Genomic DNA, 18,286 nt, shown 5'->3' with positions numbered 1-18,286 from the left:
AATAAACCAGTGTAGCCTCATGGTAAAATGGTTTCCGGGTGGGGGAGATAAAATGAAGGAAGATTAGAAAGCCAGGAATAGTTCAAGTTGTGAAGAACTTTGAAACCCACATAGAGGACTTTGTACCTGATCCTGAGGCAATAGAAAGCCACTGGACTTTATTGAATAGGGCAATGATGTGATCATACCTGCACCTTAGGAAAATCACTTTGGCAGCTGAGTAGATGATAGATTGGAATAGGGAAGGACTTTAGATTAGAAGACCAAGGAGAAGCCTATTGCAAAAATCCATGAACGTCTCAGACTGTGCAGGGGGATGGATATGTGAATACAGAACAACAGATATCTACAAAAGATGCTCTGATGATAGAAATGACAATATTTGACAGCAGATGAGTGCAGTGAATGTGAGTGAGGAGTTAATGATACCTAGGTTGTGAACCTGGGTCATTGGGAGAATGGTGGTGTCCTTGAGAGTAAAAGGAAAGTTGAGAGGAGGGGAAAGTTTCAGGGGAGAGAGAGAGAATGAATTCTGTTATGGACATGTTGAGTTTGAGATGCCTACAGAATACCCAATTGGAAATGTCCAAAAGTCAGTTGGTGACATGACACCAGAACTCAGGAAAGAGACTAAGGCTAGAAAATATAGATTTGATAACCATCTACAGAGAGAGATAGTTAACTGAACCCATGGGAGCTGATGCGATCACCAGGCTAGATGGTAAAGAGGAAGAAGAGAAGAGAGTCCATGTCAGATCTTAGGGGACATCCATGATTAGTGGGTTTGCTTTGAATGAAGATAAAGCAAAAAAACTTTGGGAAAGTTGTCAGACAGGCAAGAGAACCAGAAGAGAAGGGAGTCACAAAATTAGAAAGGAGAGAGTGTATCCAGTAGGAGAAAGTAGTTGGCAGTGCCAAAAGCTGCAAAGAGGTCAATAAAGATGATGCTTGAGAAAAGGCCACTCTATCTGGCAATAAGAAATCATTCATTATTAACTTTAAAGTGAGCAATTGCAGTTAAAGAATGAGATTGCAAGTCATATGACAAGTTTGAACCAAGCAAGTGAGAGAAGAAAGGAAAATACCTAGTGTAGATATCTTCCGCAAAGAGTTTACCCAAGAAGGGGAGGAGAAATATGATAGCTAGTGGGGATGGTCAGATCAAGCAAGGATTTTTTAAAAAGATGTTTGAAGTTACTTTGTCCTCACTCCCAAGTTCAGTGCCCTATCCTTTAAGCCATACTGTCCACTGGTCCCTCTGGTGCCTGAGTCTTTAACTTTAACAGGAGCCTGTGATGAATGGGATTTGTGCCTCTCCCAAATAGCAATGTGACTGACTGCCTAGGAATGAAGAAAAATGGGTCATTTCAAAAATAATTTCTAAGTCTGTTACTCAGCATCTTTGTTTTCAGTGATTACAGATAATGGCACCCCAGCTGCAGGATCTTTGCCTGTATCTCACAGTTACAGAGAGCAGACACCAGGCATGTGCAGTCAACAGTTCCAATCAAATGTTGGTACAAATAGCAAATGATCTCTCCCGGCCAAAGGAGGTGACTGGTTTGGGGGTGAAACACTGTATACCAGAATAGCTACCTCCTTGACCATGTACCTATGTTTTTAAGGCAAATCCAGACACTTTCTTCCTTCCTAAAGCCTTTCTCTCTCTAATCTTCCCTTCCCCTCTCCCCTCAGCAATGACATCGTTTTCACTCTCTTTTTTTATCTGTGTCTCTCTGGAAAGTGTTATTACTACTTACTGTACCCTGTGACATTGCCTATACATGTGTCTTATCTATAAGCTTCATGAGGGGACATGCTAGTTTTTTTAAAGTTTTGTTATGTCCCTCCATGCTCATCACTGTACTCTAGGTAATAGGGACTTAATTTGTTTAATTGAATTCGATTGAACTAAATGGAATTGCCTGGGTATCAGGCCCTGCTCTGACACTAAGTAGCTATGTGACCTTATATAAATTTCTGAACCTACAGTTTTTTCATCTGCCAAACAAAGGCTTTGGATTAGGTGATCTCTATAGTTCCACAGCATTGTACCGTGGAAAGAACTTTGGCATTGAAGTCAGAGGGCCTAAGTTCAAATCCTACTTCCTATGGCCTCAGTTTCCTCATCTGAAAAATGAGGAAGTTTGACTAGATAAGTCCCTTCCATCCCTAGATCATTCATCCTACAATCCCAAGATTTAATGAAATAAGGTAATAAAGAACTGAAATGACTGAGGATCAAAAATGCTATTTTGCATTTTCCTGAATGTTAAACATGAAATAATAGCAGGTTAAATGCCAATGGATTTTCTTCATCCTGTAGGTGTGCCATGGGATATAGAAGAGACCATAATACTGAGGAGGGAGGGAAGAGCACAATCTGCTCTCAGTCTCTGACCTTCTCCTATTTCTCAAAAGGTTTGGGGCCTCCAGAGACAGATACACACTGTGGGGCTCTTGTTAACCCCTCAGTGAATTCCCCTGGTGTCTAATTTTACTTTTGTTCATGATGTCATGGTCAAATGAAACTCAAAAGGAGAAATTCTAGAAGATTGGGAATATTCTGAGATGTAATTATATGGGAATCATGTGACTTTAGGACAGCAGGTTTCCATCTCCTCTGACCTTTCCTCCCAAGATAATGAAAGAGCTTCTCTTTACCTAAGCTTAAAAATACCCCCTTCAAATAGTCCTTCATTAGAGTTAACCGCTTGGCTGACATTCCACCATTTTCCATCAAGCACATTCAGCACTGGATTGGAGGAAGGAGCCAATTTAAGACTCAGACCAGTAAAAAAAAATGATATACAGGAAGCAGCTCAAATGCAAGGCTCCAGACAAATGTAGCCATGGGAGGAAATTCTTCATTTCTGGAAGAGGACCTCCCTTCCCTGTCCTTTATCTTAGCCTGGAGTTACCCAGGATCTGCCTGAGAAGCAAGTCTGGGCAGAGTGGGACCAAGTTATCTCTTTCATGCCTTGAGTCAGATTTTCTGGGTGTGAAGTGAGTGGACATGCCAAGAAATGTCAGCAAGAAACAGGAAAGGCATCAAAGATGTTATGTCAACTCTTGCTCCCAAGCGCCTTCCGCAGAATCATGGCGGCAGAAGGGTAAGGATAACTTGGTTTGACTGTGTCCCCAGGGCTGAATTTTCTCCCGTGTGATGCTCACCAGGCTCAGGGCATGGGTCCTCCATGATTCCCCTGGACACAAGGTAGCATGGAGGATGGGAACATGATGGGATTTTCTCAGTGGAAACATAGCCCATGGTTCCAGCAGACAATTCAACACTCCATAGAATGTCTTTGTGAACAAAGCGGCCAGCCTCATGGCTGACATATGTAAATTAAAGCACTCTCACTCCCCCAGTGATGTTCTTTAATTGTGGGACTTACTGTCTTGGCTTTCAGAAAGCCCTTAAGTCTCCATGTCTTTTAAGTTAGTCTCTGACCTGATCTTTTTAAGGGATGCAGCTTCCCTTGATTATTCTTAAATGACATCTGAATTGCATTATACGCTTGTGTATTGTAACACTGCTTGACCTATTACTTGGAAAACATACCTCACACTGAGAAAGAAAAGGAAAAACGAAGGATATTTAATCTGATCAGGCCATTGGGGATAAATAGCTGGGGTCTGAGCAGCCAGTCCAGATGCCATGTTTGGTTTCAGCCTGAAGATGTATGGCTAGAATCATCCAATGGAAACCTTGCCACCAGCTCACCTGAGTGGTCCCTTTAGACAGGGTGCTGTCATTTACCCTCAGTCATGAATACACAAAGTACAGAGCGGAGAAAGACCAAAAACATAACAGAAACAGATCTTTCTTGTGGTTTAAGGATCAGCCAGTTGGAACCAAGGAAATGTTTTCTTAGGGTCTCAAAGAAGTTTGAAAAATTGCTGGATTGCTTTTGGCACTACTGGAGAGATTATAGATATGTCATTAGTATTACTAAACTACACGATGAGGGTTACTATTTCAGCAGTGTAAGCTTACAGAAATATACTGTCCTTATGGTAGGCTGCTTTGTGTTTAGCTGTCTTTGTGCTGACCACATTAATGGCATTGTTCTATGACCGTTTCTCTGTAATATAGGCTGCTACACATACCATGAGCCCAGTCAGGTAAATAGCATGTCCTCTGTGGACAGCCTCTAACAATAGCAGACCACTCACAGACACATCAAAGTCCCTTTGAGTCTGAAGTTTCAAGGTCAGCCAACCACAATGGCCTCTCCTTTAAGCTGCCTTTGTCTCTGGGGAGAGCCAAAGGGCAGCTGATGGTGGCTGGCAAGTGTTTCTGAAACTGATCCAGGATCTCCCTCCAAGGAATCCATTGGACTACTTGTCTTTGAAAGGGACATACCCTGAAACTGTCAATTTTTAAAATTTTTCTGTTGAAAAACAAGGCAATTTTCTGAGCTCTTAATGCCTTCCCAAGGCCTTAGTACCAGGTCTGCTATTTTCCTGTTGGATATGCCAAAACCACTAGACAGTTAAACATGTTGTATTTTCTCAAACATTGCAATCAGTTGAAACTAACCAAAGTGATTTTTTTTCTGATTCCATGAAACTAAAAAGCCCACTAATTGGCAAACCTCATGGTCAGGTTCCATTCTAGAGAGCTCCTGATTAGGCCAAAATAAGGAGAACAGGGAGATTAGACTGAAAAAATGAATTGGGCATCCAGAGTGCAAGTACCCAAATTCCATCCCCCTCCTTCCCACAACCATGTACTCTGAATAAGAGCTGGCAGAGAAAAGAGGGAATTGTGGTATGGTAATGATAACAGTAATTATCATATTGATACTTTATATTTGCATACTCTAAATAAATTCATACTTTGCTATCTCATATTATAAAAGGAGATATGGATAAAAATAAGATGTTTATAAAGCAGCCTGCCAATCTTAAAAGTGCCATGTCAATGTTATCATGATTATTTTATCATTATTATGATATGGAGGTAACCCTGGCTTCTTGAAAGTGATGACAAGACAATTTAAGTTCTAGCAAGGCGAACCAAGCAGGCTCATCTGAAGACCAATCCCACGAAGTTCAGAGATTCATCACCAGAAGGTTAGCCCTGACTTGATAATGGTTCATGAAGACTCTGTACTATGGCAGGAATGATAGGCTGGGACTGCCTACATGAAGGAAGTCCCATACCAGCAGAATCATAGATCCTTGAAATGAACTAGAGAAGTACATTGGTGTAGCATTTCCTCATTCCACAAAAGTTCCAACCTTCTCCATAATGAGAAATCTGCATCACAGAATAATGGGATGACAAAGTTGGAAGTGACTTAAGAAGCCATCTATGGCTAACCCCCTAATTTTTCCAGGTGATGAAACTGACAACCAGGAAGGACATATCTGACAAGGGGACAATCAGTCTTTTATATATCCAGTGAGAGGTAACATGCTCTATGTTTATATGAAGGTCTTTGAAAAGAGCTCTGGATTTAGCATCAGAGCACCTGCGTTTGAATCCCAACTTTACTAATTTACTGATGTCAGGATTACATTACTGCTTTTTTAGGAGCTTTCCACCATCTGAACTGGCCATTATTCCCAAGCATTCACTTCAAAAACATATTGAAAGGTAGAAATATGGAAGGTCAGCCTGAAGGGGGGCCTTTGGGTGGTCTTCCTAAGACATTCAATCATACATATAAATGATAATCTTCAAAAACATGCATGTTAACATATACACCTATACAGATTCAAAAAAGAAACACACCTAGTCACAATGGATCTGAAGAGAAGAGGGTATAGAGGTCACTTATTATAACATTCTCATTTTTAAAGATGAGAAAATGAAGGTAGTATGGTACACTGAATTTGGAAGAAGAGGACCTGGGTAAAATCCCATTGTTTGCTACCTGTGTGACCGTGGGCTAGTCACTTCCCTTCTCTGGGACTCAGTTTCCTCATCTGTAAAATGAAAAGGTCCTGTAAGGTCCCTAAGATCTAAGTCCATGATCCTGTGCAGCCCTAATTGGTTATGTTACCAAGGTAACAGATGACAGAGGGTAAATTCAAACCCGAGTGTTTTGAATTGATCAAATTCAATCAATCAAAGAACATTTTTTAAGCACTTAATATATGCCAGGTATTGTGCTGAGGAGGCAGTAGGAAAACAAAAAAAAAAGATTAAAAGCAGCCCCTGTCCACAAGGAGCTCCCATTCTAATGGTGAGCCCCCACCTCCACTCCCACCCTCCGATCCAGTGCTCTCTTCCACTATCCCTTGAAAGGATCAGAAAAGTTAGTGTAGGTATCTCTAAGTATCCCTGAGATAGCCCCAAGGACTATCCTCATACCTATTTTTCTTTCTGGAATAAATCATTTACTCATAATGTATCTCAATGGGATTCCATCACAGACAATATCAGTCTTCCTGTCATACCAGTAAGGAATTTCTTGCAGTGGTAAGTGAGAAGTGGAAAGGAAGGCAGAAGATATATTGAGAAGAAAGGGATAGAAAGTAGAGGGGAGATGATCCATGGGATCTTTCAATCTGGACCAAAAATAACTTCAAAACTACTGGAACTAAGGAAACAGATGAGTGAATAGTCAGGGCAGAGACTAGAAGTTGGCTTCAGTCACATGGCCATCATTCCTTGGATATATAACAACTCACAGAAAACCTGATATTTCCATTAAGGTCTGGCTTGAAAAAGGATATTAATTTTGAAATATTTGCTCTTAGCTGAACTTGACATAAAAGCATCAAGACTTAGCTAGGCTAAAGTGTCAGCATTAGTCTAGGCTAGGGCCTTGTACAGAAATCAGCTGGTGTGACCAACCCCTTACTCCACATTTACAGATGAGGAAACATGAGGTCTTGAGAGGTGGGACAGCTAAGTTTAAGGTTTCACAGCTAATTAGTACAGAGCCCAAATTAAAGCTGAGGGCTCGTGATTCCTAGTTTACTGCTTTCCAAAACTTGTGTTCTTCCTTCCCATTATGAGTAATGTCATAAAAAACATGATGAGCCCTGGGGTTAATGGGACCACCAGTCTACCCTATGGAGCATTCTCTATCTCTGTCTCTCTTTCATACATACATACATGCACACATGTGCTTGTATTCCCTCCTATTGTATCCACCTTCTCCCCTTCAGCAAACCCTGTTAGACCTGGATCTGATAGCTGATCTGCCTTTAGAGGTCAGACAAGTTGCCCAAGAAACTTTGTTAGCATAAACCACTTGTAAAGGGGAATCTAGGGTCTTTCCCATATCCATGGTGGATCATTTGAACCAAAAAGAAAAGCCTTTGCTAATTCTCCAGCATCAGTTGATGGAATGTGTCAAATTTATCATCAAGGGATAATGAGCATCTCTTTATTAAGGCTGGGCTGTATAGATATCATTAACACTCTTGCCTGCTCTTTTTACCACCAAATATACCTCCCTGAAGACCCAAGAATGTACAAGACTGTATTTGCCCAGAAATAAATTTAGGATACGTAAATGATTTTACAGAAAGATTGTAGAGTTTATAAAGGGATTCACGTTAAAAGTGTTAAAGTGACCCAGAAGTCTGCTTGGCATATTTAAAATGGTAACAAAGAGGCAAGTAAGATTACTTGTCTCCATCTTTCCCAACTCCACACCTGTTCACACCACTTGGACTGTCTTCTTCCACCTCGTTCATAAAATCCTGGAATTAATTTCTCACATCGGTTCTCATGATAGTTCGTGATTCTTTGGTACATTTCTCTGACTCATTTTATTTATCTGTGAAGAGACAGGGGAATGGCATAGTGGGAAGAGGACATGATTTGTAGTCAGGAAGATCTGGATTTGAATTCTGCCTCAGACACTAATGGTTTGACCCTAGGCAAAGGATCTGTCAGTGTCTTAGTTTCCTCATCTGTAAAATGGACATACCCATAGCATCCACCTCACAGAATTGATATCATATGTAAAGTGCTTTGCAAACCTCTAAGCTCTCTCTATATAAAGGCTAATTGCTATTATATTTCTATTGTTATTTTTATTATAATTTGATTTATTTAAATTAGGTTTATATATTAAATATATTTACTATAACTATATTAATAATAATTTTTATCATTACTTCTCCTAACTAGATTATGAACTTTTTGAGGAATGATAGAATCATAGATTTAGATTTGATTTAGAACTGAAAGGGACCTCAGAGATCATCTTTTCTACTACCTCCCCTTACTTTCAGATGGGGAAACTGAGGTCTAAGGAGATTAAGGTCAAGGTCACACAGGTTCTCAGAAGTAGGATCTGACCAAGATCTTCTGACCCCAGGCAGTCAATAAGCATTTATTAAATTCCTACCATGTGCAAAGTACTGTACTCATAACTCATATTCTTTATATTGTAACACATTTGCTGGTGGGGTGTCAATACCTTTTACAGAATGCCAACTAGGCCATATCTAAATTACTTTATCTTCATAATGGGATGGATGCAATTCTCTTTATTTTCATTATCTATCCCAAACATCTGTACAAGGCTGTGCTGCAGGTGCTATACGCTTAATAAATTTTTTAAATGAATGAATTAAAAGTCAAATCTCACTCCAATTTTCCCAACTACTCCTGTCGCACAAAGTGAAATTCATTTGTCAGTGCTTACCTTCAGTCAACAAACACTTATTAATTGCCAGCCATGTGCCAGGCACTGTGCCAAACACTGGGGCAAAGAAAGGCAAAAGACTGTGCCTGCCCTCAAGGAGCTCCCCATCTAACAGGGGAAAATGCGAACAACAATGTGCAAAAAAGCGATGGAGAGGACAAATAGGAAGTAATCAGCAGATGGAAGGTGTTAAAATTATGGAGGACTGAGAAAGGCTTCCTGTAGAAGATAGGATTTAAAGTGGGCCTCAGTGGAAGGCAGGAAAACCAGGAGATAGAGATCAAGGAAGGAGAGCATTCCAGAAATGTGGACAATCAAGGGAAATGGTAAGAGTTGAGAGAATGGATTGTCTTGTTTGAGAAATAGTAGGGAGATCAATGTCACTGGGTCACAGAGTATGGGGGGAAGGTGGACGGCAATAGGGAGTGCAAGGTATAAGAAGACTGGAGCAGCCTCACAGGAGAGCCTTGCATCCAGGTTCATGGCTGGAAAACTCAGCTTTTGCTTTTTGGAGTACAAAGCACAAGGGCTTGCTTCCTCAGGGACACATGGAGAGGGAGGGGTGTGATGCAGAGGTAAACCCTGATTTGTTTCCATATTCTTATAGAAACTCTTGATGTTATACTCCTGCTGGACTACGTGTATTTATGTGTGTGTGTGTGCGTGTGAGTGTGACCAGGAGGGAAAAGTGGAATATTGGTTGGAACCTTCCAAACATTCCAAAGTCAGGCTATTAATCCTCAGTTCCTGAAATAATCCTTCCACAATAAATGGCACATGGAAGTGATGTGTGTGTAGAGAATACTGCCCTGGGAAACAGGAGCTCTGGGTTCTGGACTCTGATTTCTGCCAGTGGTACTGTCTAGGGTCAATCATTCAACCTCACTGAGGCTCAGTTTCTGGGAAATGAACCTAACAGTCTCTACCCCACTTACTTCTAGGATTGTGAGAAGGACTAAGTGGTCCATGGTCAAGTGGGATAATATTTGTAAAGAGTTTAGCACAGTGCCTGGCACACAGAGTGCTATGCAAATGTCTATTCCCTTTCCCTTCTCCTTCCATGGAAAAGAACCCTGAAATTAGCATCAGGGGACTTGGATTTAAATCCTTCTTCAGTCTTTGTAACCTTGAGCAAATTGTTTTCCCACTCTGGGACTCAGTTTTGTTATCTATAAAATGAGGAATAGATTCAATGACCTCTAAGGACGTTTCTAGCCCTGAGTTCTATATTGATAAATTAATCTCATATGCCTTGTTAGTTTTCCCTTTCATCCTAATGGATTTTAGAGTCTGAAAACAAAACAAGACAAAACATTAGCGAGTTAAAATAGAAATTCACAAATATTGTCCACTAACTAGTGGGGTTCTGAACTATGCTGGTAAAATGAGGAGCAATGTCAGAGAAACCATGGATAGTAATCCATCATCAAGACCATCATCATCATCATCACCGCAGCCAGCATGTATATAAGAGTGTAAGATTCACAAAGTAATTTGCATATATTAGCCTATTTGATCTTACAAGAACCATGAAAGGTGGGTACTATTATAATTTCCATTTTACAGATAAGGAAACTGAGACCTAAGCAAGATTAAGTGACTTGATCAGAGTCACAAAAAGTCAAATCTTCCTGACTCCAGATTCAGCATTCTACCTGCTACACTGCCTCATTTATGTAGCACTCTGCTATTTTCAAAGCCCTTTCATGTTCATCCATAGATTTTAGGGTAACAGTGGACTTTAGAGATCCTCTAGTCCAGGCCCATCATTTTACAGATGAGGAAACTGAGACCCCAAGAGGTTAAGTAACTGGTCTGCTGTTACACAGTTAATAAAGTCAAACCTCTGTAGGATATGGGGAAAAGGATCAAAGAAACTGAAATTGAGGCTACAGTCTGGCACAGCAACAGGTGATCAGATGCCCTGACAAAAGAGGGTGTTAGCATTCAGACTATTGAACTTAATCTTGACCTGGACTGTAGAGGCCAGGATGCTTGTCATAGATACAAAGACATTCTAGAGGGACCAGGTGATCAGCCTCTCACAGATTGTGTATCCCTTCCCCTTGTCAAGCGGTCAAGTCAAAGTAGGAGGCACAGCTAGAATTAATTTATCCACCAGGAAATACCTCCAATATAAGCAAGCATAGCTTAGAGTTGAAAATCCAAGCTGAAGGAGAATTCCCTAGTTCTATCTCCATGGAGACTCTATTAGCCAGAAGAGAGTGAGGCCAATGACTTTGCACAACTCTGTCTCACTTAAATTCAATTCACTGGCAAATTAGCACCCTCATGATGTCATTGGTCCTCTTTGAAAACTAAGGATGGACAACTTGAACCAACAAGAGAGACTGAGATGCCAGGCATAGAATAGGATCCAAAAATGATGATAACTGACATTTGTAGAAAACTTGATGATTTACAAAGCACTTAATGCTCATTATCTCATTTGTTCCTCACCACCAATCCTGTAATTATTACAGGTATTTGTGGTTTTCATTTTATATATGAAGGAACTGAAAAGAGGTTAAGTGATATTTGTGGTCACCTGTCTCCTGCGTGTCAGAGGCTGGCATCCTGGCTCCAGTTCTAGTGCTTTTTCTCACTATACTTTCCTACCTTGGATTCAACTTTAGTGTATTCCAGTCAAGAAGGTCAGGTTTGGAATTGGGAAAATGGCAGCTCACTAAAGGAACTTATTGAATGGAGGAGTGGAAGAGTGATTTTGTTGGGTTTCATCAACATGAACTCGGAATGAGGAACTGGTTGAGTTTTTCCCTACTCCACTATGACTGCCCATGTCCTCTATAAGTAGATAAATCCTGATCTTTTCTCTCATACCTCTCCAGAGCATACTTCCCTCCAGAAACCAAGCTATGACTTGAAACAGTCTGAATTTGATATCTTTCGCCATGAGCATCTGACTCTCTCTAAGGACTTCCAGATAAATGTCCTCTCTAGGCCTCAAATCTAATTAAGAGAGGTGCTTTCAGGCATTTCCTGAGGCCAAACCAAATTTCAGAGCTTGATGCAGGAAAGGGGAGGAGCATTCCCAGGTTGCTTTTTTTTTTATTAGAAGATATTCAATTCTTCCATTTTCTCATCCGTAAAATGGAGACAGCAATTCACTTCCCACCTACCTTACTGTAGACTTGTTGTAAGGAAAGAACCATAGAGATGGGGTATTATTTCAAAGGGTGAAAATGATTATAGTACATAGACACAGCCTCTTCAGCTCCTTTTTTGGTAATTCTTGTGTGTTGGCATTGGAAAAATATACATCCAGAAGGTTTGCTGAGGGCAGGGGGCAAAGATTAATCCCCAAAATGAGAGGTAAAAATGGAAGAAGCAGGATGAGAGCAATTTTTGTCAGTTCTGGGGAAAAAACGGAGACTAGGTGAGAAAGAATACTGAACTAGTGTCTTCTCATCCTCCCCCCCTCCCCATTCAGACCTTTAATAATTGTTTGAGGAGCAAGAGGAGGATCAAGAAATTGTATCCTATTCCAATGCTAACAACTTAAATACAAAATGATACTCCTCCTCCCCTTCAGTCATTTCCTCCTCTTCCTGTATCTCTAGAGTCCTAAAACTTGAACTATGGTCTGGTTCTCTGAGATTTCTGTCATATTTTCATAAAAATTTTACCCTTATCTCTAAAATACTTGCATTTTTAAATTTACTGTGATTGCTCCTCTGAGTTGACTTCAAAGCACTGACTTGTTTGGAATTGTCAGGGCATTTTTTTTTCAATTTGATTTACCCTCATTATACTGTTCCAAACTTGGCTCTGTTTCTGCAAATGTGTAGCATACAAAATGATTTTCATTTTTGTCATCTGATAAGGGTGCCTCTGTCTGCAATCACATGAATCTGTTATTGGATTTGAAGTCGCTTTGTTGGGTATAAAAGTAGTCATGGACCATGCCCAAGAACAAACCAAAGGAATTAATCCTGGCACAAGGGTCATAGACTAACCCTCTCTCCAAAAGACATTGCCTAAGCCAATCCACAGACTACAGGATAGAATTTCTGGGAGCAAAGGACCAATTGTTCTTTCTCCTCTCTTATTCCCACCCACGCAACCACAGAGAAATAAAAAAGTTCCAGGTAATACACAGGCCACTAGGTAAATGTCCAGTTGTCCTTTGGGGCTGATTTCACCTTCTTGGGACTTTGAGAATACCAGGGATTCCTACTTCTGATTCTAATGAGTCATTATTTCTGATATGAGTGCTGTTCCTCCTCTAGAGTCCTGGACTGAGGCTCCATTGGCCCTTGACTGTGAAGTCTGAGGGGTTGGATGGCATGCTGGACCCAAATGCAGCTCAGCGTCTGGACCCAATAAAAGCTTTCTCTGTGGAGCAGCTTTCTGTCCAGGCCACACTGAGGTAAGAGCTCATGTGATCATCCATGCACCACCAGCATCTTGCATTGCAGGAAAGTGACTGGACAGCTGTGAAATGAACCTAAGACTGAGGAAAAGAAATATTTTTGAGCTCAAGTGCTATTTAGCATGGGCCTGGATTATGAACTGAATGTGAAAGAACTTGTCCATATTAATGAACATGTGCACATAGAGGTCTTCAAACCTGCCTGGGAGAAGACTTCTCTAAGGGGACCTTCTTCCTGACCCCATCTCTCCCAGCATTACATGGGCCTGAGCCATCTCACCTTTAAGCTTCTAGCCAACAAGCATGGTGTCTGAATTCAGGGCCTTTTGTTCTAAATGGCCCACTAGCATCAGTCACATTCATTCAAAGCTGACCTTGGCTCATTTGAAGTCATTTAGATGTCATTGGGTTTCCCCTCACCCATCTCAGGATTTATAGACTGAGATCATAGATTCTTTTTCCATTAATTCAATGAACATGCATGTGTTCTGAGGGTGACCGACAGAGTTGGAGGTGCCCAAAGACATACAAACTGGGCATTTGTGCCACCTGTGCTGAATTCTCAGGCACATAAATGCTCTTCTCAGAGGCCATTTAGGCTAGATCTACATTGGGCACAATATTTGGGTGTTAGCAGAAAAAATCAGTTATCTAATTATTTTCCATCTGTCTAAATAATTACGTGGCATCACAGCGACAAAGCATGCAGAGCACTTGGCTGTGTTTTCGTCTGGATATTGAAGGCTATGTAGACATTCCCTTACTTTGTCATTTATTAGGTTTTTAAATAGGGCTTTTGAGTTAGGTCTTCTTTCTATGGAAGGAGCACATCCTGAGTAGCAGACCTCCCAATAAATCCTAATGGAGAAATGGTGATTCTGGATTTTACTCTAGTCTCCTCTTCACTATTCTAACATCAGATACCTGGGATGCTGCTACATAAAGCATGGCCTAGTAGAATGCACAGCACATTGGACCTCAGGGAGCCACAGTTCAAGCCGTATGTCTACAACTAACTAGCTAGGCAACCTTAGCAAGTCCCTTTTTCTCTTAACCTCCTATTCCTCATCTCTGATATGATAAAGTTGGATGAGATAATCTACCAAAGCCCTTCCAGCTCAACCATGCTATCAATATGTTAAGGGGAGTCTTAGAACGGTTCTCATTGACCATTGGGAAGTCCATGCAATCATCTACTCTCCAAGGGAGTCTGTTTTATTAAGCTGAAGAAAATGGGTCAGCTTTCCTTTAGAGAAGGGGCCAAATGAAGTAAGAAATAGGAAGAAAGGAAGTAATGAAGGAAAGAAGGCAGAGAAGGAGGGAGGAAGGAAGAAGAAGGAAGAGAGAAAGAAATGTAAAAGCGATCCTTAAGCCTTTCTAAGAATGGAGGGAGAGAGATGATAGATAGCAAGACAGAAAAAGAAGAAGAGAAGAAGACATAGAAGAGGGAGGAGGAAAAATTTTCATTTAGCAGCAAAAATTTCCTCTCCCTCTAAACACTTAATCTTTCTGGTTCCTTAGTCTAATCATGGTCTGAGAATCACTAGCATAGTTCTTGGCTTCTATCTTGTTTTAGCAGAAATTCTTACTCCCTTCTATAGTTCCTTCCCATTAAGCATCTTTGCCAAGTCTTTTAGTGCCATTAGTTCCACAAAGACCTGTTCAAATATGTGGGCCAGTTGCCTAGTTCCATCCAGCTGTTGCATTACCTAGTCAGGTAAGGTGGATTTTGGACAGGAATCTATAGCAGGGTATTTTTTTTTTTTTTGGCCAGGGCTCTTTGACCAGGTGAATGATTGGAGAGTGCTGATTAAACCGACCAGTCAGCTACAAAGCTAAGGAGATGGTGCCCCTTCCAGACAGAATTATGGGAAGATGATAAAAGAGGACAGAACCAGGCCATTGGGGCATTCTGACCTGCCTCTTTATTTTTGGCCATTTTTCTTCCATTCCAGGGTGGAGCAAAGTAAATAAAATGTATAATTCATAGGATCATAGTTCTGGAATTTGGAAAGAGCTTCAGAGGCCTTCTTTGCCATCTCTCACATTTTCTTGATAAGGAAACTGAGGCCTCTCTGGTTAAGTGGTTTTTCCAAAGTCTCAAAGGTGGTAAGTACCAGAGGCAGGATTTGAACCCAGATCTTCTGATTCCAGGGGCAGTGAGGTGATACAGTAGATAGAGAATCAGACCTGGAGTCAAGAAGACTCATTTTCCTAAGTTCAAATCTAGCTTCAGACATTTACTATCTCTGTGACCCTGGGTAAGTCACTTAACCCTATTTACCTCACTTTCGTCATCTGTAAAATGAGCTGGAGAAGGAAATGGCAAACCAGTATCTTTGCCAAGAAAACCCAGATGGAGTCATGAAGAGTCAGACACGACTGAAAAAAAATGACTGATTTCTAACCCCAGAGCCAGTGTTGAATGTGGTCATTCACTCCGCTGCCTCTCCCACAGCTCCCAGAGCTAGTACTCAGATTGGTTGGTGGAGCAGGATGCAGGATCATCATTGGCTCAGCTTTCTGTTTTGCTTTAAATAAACAAACACACGTATATGGCTCCTTCCATTGTTCACCACTAACCAAGGAGAGAATGTTTCTCTTTTCAACCATAATTACTGAATGATATCACTAGAATAAAGGGCACAGACTTAAAAAAAAAAAAAAGAATCTTTTGGCATTGTAGAAGGAACAAAGAGAGATAATAAGATCAAATGGAAAATGCTACTATCTCAAGAAAATTTTTCTTATTCCAACTTTTAAGAAAAGCATGTAAGAAGAAAAAAGAAAAATCTTTCCTCTCTACCTACTCCCCACTCCCACCCCCACCCCCACACCCCCCCCCATTTGTGAGAAACATACTCAGGACATTTCAAGGAGTCAGAAATTTCTACATGTTTCTGTTATGGTTAGATGTCATCAAATTCTAAATTTCAGCACATCTACCAGGATCACCTATTTTGTATTAAGTTATATATAGGTATATATATTTATAATCTATATTACATATACATTTATAATTATTTAAATTATCTATATGTAGAATATAGTGCTGGCAAGTAAATGCCTCTTTAAGACTTAGAGATCATAGGATTGTAGTGTTAGAGTGGGAAGGGATCTTATCCATGGCCAAGTACAATGCTCTCATTTTATAGGTGAGGAAACTAAACCCCACAGAGATTAAAAAACTCCCTTAAGGTCAGGGTCAGAGCCACTAACTTGATTGTTGAGTTGAATTGAATTGAATTGAATCCTTGGCTGTGAGGTTTGGTGGAACAAAGCTAAGTGAGCTGTTCTGATCTCTTAAGAGTTTTAAGTTTCTGTCTGTCAAGACTGATCAAAGCTGATGAGTATAAAACCAGACTGATGATGGGTTTCATTGCTTTTCCCTGTACATGTTCTTCTTCTGATGGAAGTATGATGCAAGAAGTCAGGTGGAGTCCCGTGAATGGACTACCAAACAGAGTATGGAAGACCTGAGTCCCAAATCTGCCTCAGTCATTTTCTAGGCTGCATGACTATGAACACATTTTGCTTAATCTTTCTCTGTCTCAGTTTCCTCATGTGTAATATGTGGATAACAATAGTGTGTACTTTACAGAGTCATTGTGATGATGAAATAAGATAACATGTGGGGTACTTTGCAACAAACACTATATAAATATTAGTGATTAGTTAGTGATAAATATTAATGATTATTATTAAAGCTGGGGAAGGAGATCTAGATCCTAGGATCGTAAGGCCAGCTTTCACTGAATGTGACTGACAGAAAGAAGGGGAGCATAAGGGAAAATATACAAAACTACAGGGTCTGGATAATCTACCAACTAGATATTAACATCCCCAAGTTGTTCACTTGAATTCCATCTCCAGGTCAACAAGCAAGCCAAGAAAATAGAGAAAAGCAAGTTAGGAGTCCTGCCATGACACTACCTCCTTTTTTGCCTGCCAAAGTTCACGCAGTATCTCAGAGTTGGCAGAATCCCCAATTAAATCCATTCCTGGGCTGGGACCCCCCATCCAACATCCACATCCAGCCTTTACTCGAAAACAAAGGGTGTTTTTTCCTTACTGAAGTCTGAAGTGGGATCCATCGATAGGACTGCAGAATTACTCTGGGAGCACCTGAGAGTTGGTAATGAAGTCCACCCTCTTCATTATACAGGTGAGGAAATGGAGGCCCATTGGAGCAAGCAGTTTGCTCAAGGTCACACAGAGGGTAAATGTCCAAGGCAAGATTTGAACTTAGAACTTCCTGAACCCAGTGCTCTATCCACTACACCATAATTCCCCTTTTCTACTTCCACCCATTGCTAATAGCTCTGCCCTCTGGAGACAAGCAGAAGCAGTTGAATCACTATTCCACATGAAAATCATTCATATACTTGAAGACAGACACCTAGACACTTGCTGGTAAATGTTTAACAACCAGCTTTGGGAGGAAGGGGAATTATGTGTACCATACACACCTTTAATCTGCATTGTTAACATTTTCTTCATCACTTTTTTAAGTCTAACAAAACATCTAGCTTCAATTTATAGTGTTTATGGATTTTGTGATGTGAATACTCATACTTAAAATTTAATAGTGGTCTCTTTTTTAAAAAAATAATATTTCATTTTCCCCCATTTATATATAAAACAGTTTTTAACATTTCTCTTAGTTTTGACTTCCAAATTTTCTTCCTCCCTTCTATCCCCACTTCCTGAGACAGTTTGCAATCTGATATAGGTTATACATGGGCAATCATGTAAAACATTTCCATATCAGTCATTTTGTGGAAGAAAATCTGAGCAGGAAGGAAGAGAGAGAGAGAAGGAGATGGAGAAAGTAAGGGAGGGAGAGAGGAAGAGAGAGGGAGGGAGGGAGGAAGGAAGGAAGGAAGGAAGGAAGGAAGGAAGGAAGGAAGGAAGGAAGGAAGGAAGGAAGGAAGGTTGGTTGATACAGTCTGTATTCAGATGCCATCAGTTCTTTCTTTGGAGGCATATAGCATTTTTCATCATGAGTCTTTGTGGGCTATCTTGGATCATTGTATTACTGAAAACAGCCAAGTCATTCACAGTTGATTCTCATACAGTAGTGCTGTTACTATGTACAATGTTTTCCTGGTTCTGCTCACTTCACTCTGCATCAGTTCATATAAGTTTTTCCAAGTTTTTGACAATGGGCTCCTTCAAGGCAGTATGAGCTGGCTCTAGCACACCTCTGAGCTACCCCATCCTAAGACTTCTCTTCCCCAAATTAAACATCTCTCATTCCTTCAACTGA

The 18,286-nt window shown here is 40.6% G+C and overlaps 1 protein-coding gene across 1 annotated transcript in view; it reads left to right on the top strand.

Annotated features, from left to right (window-relative positions):
• The window catches only part of NGF (nerve growth factor), an 84,571-nt gene that overhangs the window by 60,042 nt on the left and 6,243 nt on the right, over positions 1-18,286 (top strand). The window contains exon 2 of the mRNA XM_072644449.1: positions 12,875-13,014. The gene's annotated coding sequence lies outside the window, so the exon portion shown is untranslated. The remainder of the gene's footprint in view (positions 1-12,874; positions 13,015-18,286) is intronic.

Source organism: Notamacropus eugenii, chromosome 2, assembly GCF_028372415.1.
Source record: "Notamacropus eugenii isolate mMacEug1 chromosome 2, mMacEug1.pri_v2, whole genome shotgun sequence".
Classification (NCBI taxonomy): Eukaryota; Metazoa; Chordata; class Mammalia; order Diprotodontia; family Macropodidae; genus Notamacropus; species Notamacropus eugenii.
Note: the sequence above shows the minus strand (reverse complement) of the source record. Positions and strands in the feature narration are given on the sequence as shown.